The following is a 7,815-nucleotide window of genomic DNA, read 5'->3' on the forward strand; positions in this document are numbered from 1 at the left end:
GACAAATTAATAGCTACCGAGTGAGTTTACTTTCTAATGTACATATATTATTTCAAGATCACAATGCTGTTAAATGTGGGCAACGACTCAAATAATATTGCCACTTACTAGAAAGGGTCATTTAGAGCAATATCCCTAATTTGGAAAGCTTTCAAATGGCATTATTTTAAGAAAAGTACACCCCCCGCTTTAAGTGCTACGTGTCATTTTCCCCATCTCCCTGGAGAGGAAGGAAAAAAAAATAAAGAAGGAAGAAAGTGATAAATGTCCATATTATGCAGAATTTGCCTTTTTGAAATCCCATTCCCCATTGCACTAGCTGGAATTTTATAGAGATATAAATCACAAAGAAATAAGAAGCCAGTAATGAGATAGAAGTATATTTGAAATATGGATGCAAATTCTTACCACCTGCTGAGCAAAAGTAGTCTGCAGAGACTGGCCTGGAAACCGTGATGCCGTTAGCATCTTGTAAGCTCTAAATTTGCAGCAGAAGAATAGAGGAATTATGTCTGTGAAATGCCAAAGGCCGCTCTGATTTATCTCTCAGCAGACTGTTTCAGCCACATCCACATAAATATTTTAACAGGAATTTAATTTTCATTTTAGTCACACAATAAATCTTTTTATTACCCACCATCGTTTTGTCCTAAATGAGTTGCCTTTTTCATGCAATTTGTGTTCATTCTTCTTTTGTGTTTGATAAATACAATTTTAGTATACAAAGGAACAATGGTTTTATTTACACAAGAGCCTTGCCACGGGCTGTTTAATTTTAGTCGTGGATTCTATTTATTTTAATAACAATTTATACTACAGCGGCCAACTGGCTTATGTATAACTTCAGCATTTGTTCTTAGGCCTTCGGGACCTTAGGAAATTGGGGCAGTGAGGGGATGTGAAGTTCAAGTAATGCTCCAAGTGGATGTCCTTACTGGATTCAGGTTTAGATGCGTTAACTATAAGGTGTGCAGGCGGCTCTGTTCTCCATCTGACTGTCAGCATGTCTCACAAGTGGCATGTGAGAGAACCGTGGGCAGCGTGGGTCTGCTGGAATCTCGCCATATTTAAATTTCATGGGTCACCCTGGTTTCTCGACTATGGTGACGTGTTTTAAATACTAAAAGTGATGGTCAATCCTTTGGAACCCCCCAGGAGAACAATAAAAGGTATTACCTTTCATGTATTCATTGAGAAAACTTAGCAGCAGTAAGCAGCCTCCATCATCCATCATGGATATTTATCCTGGAACCAGTCCCTCAAACAAATTCAACAGTTGTGGTCAAGATATTAAATTTGCTACTTGCAAATGGGTCAACCGGCTGGTGTGTTGGACAACCATGACTGTAATCTCTGTATTATCTCCCTTTCAGTTTCTTTTTAAAAATATTTAGGCATAACCTTTTATTTTAAAAATTCACAGAAGTGAGAGCTTAATTTTGAGAGTAAGGAAGCCTTAAAAAGCATAACACGATTATTAAAGCACCACAAATCTCTGCATCTTTATCAAAACCTGCTGAACTTGAAATTGACTGTGGGTGAGCAGGATGAGAAACAGATCCATATATTTTGGAACAGGTAATACATTAGGAAGAGTTTAAGAATGACTTTTTTCAGCATTCCTATTTCTATACGAGGGAGGTAGATTTATTGCCGCCCGCCCTCCCATTTGACCTTTGTTTAAAATGGAAGCAGCAGAGCCCAGGTCAACCACAGCCAGAGGTCTAGATTTTGAGGACATCTCTAAGCAAATGATGAAAAACTAAACTTAATTATGTTTTTTCATCCAAGGTTTCACATGACATTTTCCCAAACATTTGCTTTTTCATTTTTTTGTTTGTTTTAGTAGTTTATTGTATGGTCTGAAATCCAATAAATATCTTTGTTCTCACCTGTCTAATAAACATGAGTATCTCTGTGAAAACAAAACAGAACGTGGTGATAATAGAGCAGTAAAATGTGCCTAATATTTTAATAAATGGACAGAGGATGAGGAAAACTGATTAGCTCAGATTTACTGGTCCACTTACTACTTACAGATGGCCCCCTAGCTTTTTATATTTCTTCTGTGTATCTTTCTCTATGTTTGAATTTTCTACAGAAGCATGTCTGTTGTCTTTGTATGAAGGAAAATTGTTTTCTTTCATTTATACACAATAATTAAACTAAGTATTTTTTATACTATTAATTCTCTTCATTAGCTCTGAATGTTTTCATCTCTTTTTTTTGCATGTGAATTCTAGTTATGTGTTGAGGCCCAGTTCATGTGCTACATTTGATCATTCACATCATTTATGCATGTGCTCATTCATTCATTGCTTATTATGATCCATGCACATGGATCATAGCCTGGAATGGCTCAAAAGCCTGGATATGGCTCAAAAGGAGGGAGCATCCCTTCCTTCAGCTGCCTGGAAACATCTCACTCTCTCTCTCTTTTCAATATCTCATAGTGTAAGTTCCTTGAGACTTTAATCTGTTATTTGACTTATCTTTGTACCTCTAACAGTTTCCAGGAGAGCACCTTGCACATACTAAAAACTCCAAAAATGTTTGTCAAAGAGTGAGCAAATTACCTTGCACTCTATATGAGGTTTGGTAAGCACAGATCATCTTAACTCAAACCTTTTCCTTCTTTGTTCAGACTAATAAAATAAAGATAAATGTGGTTTGATTGCACACAAGCTTTAAACATAAGCATACAGTATGGTGTGCTGACTAGTATGTATGGTTTCAAGTCCCGAATCCACCACTTATTAGTTCTGTGACAGTGTGCCTCAGTTTCCTCATTGTTAAATTGCAGATAAATGATAGTTCCTAAGTAACCAAGTCAGTTTACTATTTGAATGAAATGGGGTCATGAGCCTAATGAGTCTAGTGCCTCATGTATAATTGAAATCTCAGAATTTCTTAGTATTGTTATTATTTTTATTAGTTGCTGTTACAGTTGTTATTAGTGTTAATATCAAAGGCTGTGACTTATATTCAAGCCCCTCTCCTTATACCTTAAATATTTAAGTTATTTTAAGGTACCTAGCATCCTGGTTATAACCCAGCTTCTCAGGCTTAATATTCACTGGGGTGTTTGGGCTGCCGCATGATTCTGCAGTAAGACTAAGGTAAATAGCCTTTTTTTATGATCACATCTCCTATGATGTTCTTTTATACTCAAAAATAATAATAGAAAATATTTCATCTTACACTTTTGTTAAATCCAAGGAAACCGCCTTTTCTTTCTGATTACCGATATCTCCTGTTCATTTCTTTTCCAGAGAGTTGAAAAGGATGTGACTTTCTAACAAGCAGAAAACTTAATTGAGCTTCAAACATGGTATGTTCCTGGAGAAAGAAAGGTAGCTGAGAAAAATAATAATAGTATTGAGATTTCTTAAATGAAATGTATGATGAAAGTAAAAAGTTTTGGCCAACCTCTACCCTCAGCTCTCTGACACAGTTCATTGAGATCATAAACAAACCTTTTACTTTCCCTGCCCTTAATTTAAGGAAAGGTTGGCATGCATAGTTTTACACTCCCTCTTTTGGTAATGGTCTAAGATCAGACAAACCAGGGGAGGAAGACAATAAAGTAGAGGAAGATTGATTAAGATCTTTGTTTCCAGAGTGTCCAAGTTTTAGTTTGGGTTTCCATTCTTTACTTCACTTTTAAGTGTAAAGATAAACCTTTGGTTAGTTGATGTTTGAAAGGGTTGGATTTGTGAAATATTTTTTGCTTCTCCATTGATTTTGCTTTAACCATGTCCTCCCAGGGCAGGATGCAGAATAACCAATGCCATCATGTAAAACACAGTTTTTCAACCTTAGCACTATTGAAATTTGGGGCCAGATGATTCTTTGTTCTGGGTGACTGACCTGTGCATTGTAAGATGCCTACCATCATCTCTTCTCATTATCCACTAGGTGATGGTAGCATATCCTCACAACTTGGCCAAAAGTGTTTCCGGACATTGCCAAATGTCCCACTGAGGGACATGATCATATTCCAAAAGCTGGGCTTGGAGCTTTACATTCAGTTTTTGCAATAACCCCAAGAAGAAGGCATTATTGCTTTCAGTTTTACAAAGAAATGGAAATCCAGACAGCTTAAGGAATTTCCCTGTGTTACACAGATAGCAAATGATCACCCTTTCCTTCTTTACCATTTTGCCCATTCTGATGCTTTTTTTTTTTTTTTTTTTTTTTTTTTTTTGACATAAAGACAGAACTACTGAATGGTACATTTGCAGTTGTAAAAATGGGAAAATTATGGAAGGAAAGGCATACATAAATTTCAGATATTTCTACTTTTAGAATACAGAAAGAGAAAAGCTGTAATGGCCATTATGAAGTAAAATGAAAATGAATATGAAGGCTCTACAATATTGTCACTAATTAATACTTAGCTCATTTTGGGGCTCTGTGTTGGATGATTATTCCTTTCAAAAGATCATATTTCCTTTACTAAGTAGTTCTGGCTTTTTCATTTAGATTGGAAAGACCCAGGAAACATGAAAGCCAAATGCAATGTGGAATCTTGGGTTGGATCCTGGAGCAGAAAAAGACATTAGTAGAAAGCTGGTGATATATGTAATTTACTTCATAGTATTGTTCTAATATTAATTTCTTGGTTTTGATCATTGTATGATGGCTATGCAAGATGCTAGCATTGGGGGGGCGCCTGGGTGGCTCAGTTGGTTAAGCGACTGCCTTCGGCTCAGGTCATGATCCTGGAGTCCCGGGATCAAGTCCCATATCGGGCTCCCTGCTCGGCAGGGAGTCTGCTTCTCCCTCTGACCCTCTTCCCTCTCGTGCTCTCTATCTCTCATTCTCTCTCTCTCAAATAAATAAATAAAATCTTAAAAAAAAAAAAAAAAAAAAAAAAAAGATGCTAGCATTGGGGAGGCTGGGAATAAAGGGTATATGGGAGGTTTCTATTCTTCTGGCAACTTTTCTGTACATATAAAATATTTAAGATTAAAAATGTTTTAAAATACAACAAATGAAATATGTTAATAATGAAAACAAATTGTATTAAGAAGACGAAGATCTGGGTTTCTATTGCTATTCTACTACTTTCTACTCTCATTTTTACCTTGGGCAGTTAAAATCTAAATTTTAGCTGTTTCACTATAAAAACAGGTGATAATAATATCTGAATATCTAACCTATTCAAAGGCATGATTGTAAACCAAATAACCTTGTGAGGTTGCTCTGATAAATAATTGCTTATCTATCTATCTCTCTATCTCTCTCTCTCTCTCTCTATCTATCTATCCATCTATCATCTATCTTATATCTAATTATCTCTCTTTGTATATTCATCTAAAATACCTGCACACACACTCAACAGAACTTTCTGTTAAAAAACATTCAAACCAAACCTTACTTTTGGTTTTCAACTATAGAGTGTGAAATGAGTATTTGAAAACAGTGAGAATGAGTTTCACTGGCCAAAAGGATTTACTGTTACATTATTCAGCCATCATGCTAATATGGGTTTCTTAGGCAGATGAAAGATTATACGAGGTTACTAATGAGGATGAGACTACATACCTAATGTTCTAGAACTGCCATTAGGAAATGCAAGTGTGTCACTGCTCAATTCTGCCAAGATATTTTCCCTTGCAACTTCCCTGTAGGAACAGAGTAAAATGAACTTTATTTGAAAAGTTTAGGATTCCTTCCTCTGCACATCCTTTATCCCAAGACATCCAGTGTCGGCTCCCAACATTTGATTAAGAGGTGCTGACATTTAATAAACGCTTACAATGGGAACAGTATAACACTAGATGTAGTACATAGATTAATGCATTTAATGTCTGAAGGAGGTTTTAATGATAAAAAGACAGGTTTTAGGTATCTGCAGAAAAGTGGATGTTGGTTTTAAATAATAGTGAGAGACCATCTAGATCTTCCAACAAAGTTCCTTGGGAATGCGCTCACTAGGAGCTTATGGAGTATTGCATGCCACCATATTGCAGCAACATTTAAAAGTAGCGTGTTCTGTTTTGGATTGTGTCCTTATCTTAATCTGACTGACTTCAAGAAGATAGCCCAGATACAGATAGAGAATGAACAGAGCTTCTTTTGCAACAGCAGAGGAGTAGATTTCCAAGCAAATTGGCAGTTGGTAAAGCCAAGTGCTGTTGTAGCTTTTATATGGTAGGCAGTGAGGACTTTTATATTACATACAAATATTACTTTTGGCTGTGGCTCTTGAGATGCCAAGCAGTTTCATATTGAGAAGGTGAGCTATTTATCCAGTCTGTCCTACAAGACAAACCAAAGAAGTGGTGTCTATATTGGGATAGTCATGTTTTACCCCTTAATTTGCTATTGGAGTTCCTGAACTTGTATATTAGTTATCATCCTTGGCCCTGGCACTACTTTTTCCCTTAGCTTTGAAGAGATTTAATTTTTTCTTATGGTCTTTCTATAAATTTCTCCATAGTATGATTCCAATGTTGTTCCTTCAGTTGAAGTCAGAATTGATATTTTATTTTTTATAAGGAATCAGAGAAAAAAAGAATCAAACTCACTTACTTAGTATTATTTTAGGAGAAGAACATTCCTAAAGAGCTTGTAATTTTTTAAACCCAAACTGAATCTATAATCCCCTTCCCCTACCCTAAGCCAAATTACAAATCATCTTCTCTTTGAAACTAAGTTCAGAATGAAGAGCCTTCTGTGAATCTTTACTGGAGCCCTCTGCCCACTCTGTTTCTGGCTTTCAATACTACTATTAGAGTTTCTATTTTCTAAATTAAACTAAAGGCATAAGTGCAACTGGCACATTCCCAATTCCCATAGTAATGTGGTCAAGGTATTCTGTTTTTCCCAAATGGCATTCTGTTTTTCCCAACTTAAGGTATGTTCTTAGAGAACTCACTAAACAGTGTGTTTTAAAACATTTGGAGATGATCCAGAGCTAGGGTAGGATCTCCAAAAAGAAGTAAGAAACAAAGAGGATCTCAAAATCATTGATACACTCGCTGAACACACAGTAAAATGATATCCTGCAGGTTTCTGATGTAGTTGTTCTGGTAGAAACCATGTCTGAGCCATACCATGTTGGATAAGGGGAAGTCTAGCCAGAAATAAGGAAATATTTCTCATGTTCATCATCTCATGAAGAGGCAAGTCCTAAGATAGGAAATAAGGATTTGGAAGCTAAGTCTCAAACAGGGGCGAGAAGGAGTACTTTCTTTTCAGAGAGCAATCCTTTCTTGGACTTGGATTCTAAGGATTTATGACATGTTCAAGAATAACCTCTGGTTGTAATGGAAAGATGGTCTCTACCAAGTGGTGGTAGTTGTGAGCTGGACCTCATGACAGTGAGCTGAGCTAAGCGGATTCCTGGGAGAAGTGCCTACCATCTTGTTGTCAGATGAGCTAAGTATATTTGCCTTTCCAGAATTGCCTCCTTTAGCCTGAATCACAAAGTCTGGTTTAAATGCAAAAGCTTGTCCAACTATGCTATTGATATTTAAGGAAAGGGTCAGATCAGTTCATGCATAGAAAAATGAATGCTAGAGACAACAATCTTGTCCCTAGACAAGAGTAAATATTATAATATTTAGCTGCCCCTTGCAGTCTGAAGATTTTCTCTTAATTGCCATCTTTGGAGGACAGGGATTTGATTCTGTCCAAGGCAGCTATAGATTTCTTGTAATAACTTCAGAGAGAATTAGAAACTCTTAGTAAAAAAGTGAAGTAGATGATGTAATGTATGGTGATTAACATAACAATAAAAAATAAAAAAAAAAGTGAAGTAGATGAAACACTGGTTTGTGCCATCCGAGTTCCTTCTCAGTACAC

This window comes from Zalophus californianus, chromosome 11 (genome assembly GCF_009762305.2).
Source record: "Zalophus californianus isolate mZalCal1 chromosome 11, mZalCal1.pri.v2, whole genome shotgun sequence".
Classification (NCBI taxonomy): Eukaryota; Metazoa; Chordata; class Mammalia; order Carnivora; family Otariidae; genus Zalophus; species Zalophus californianus.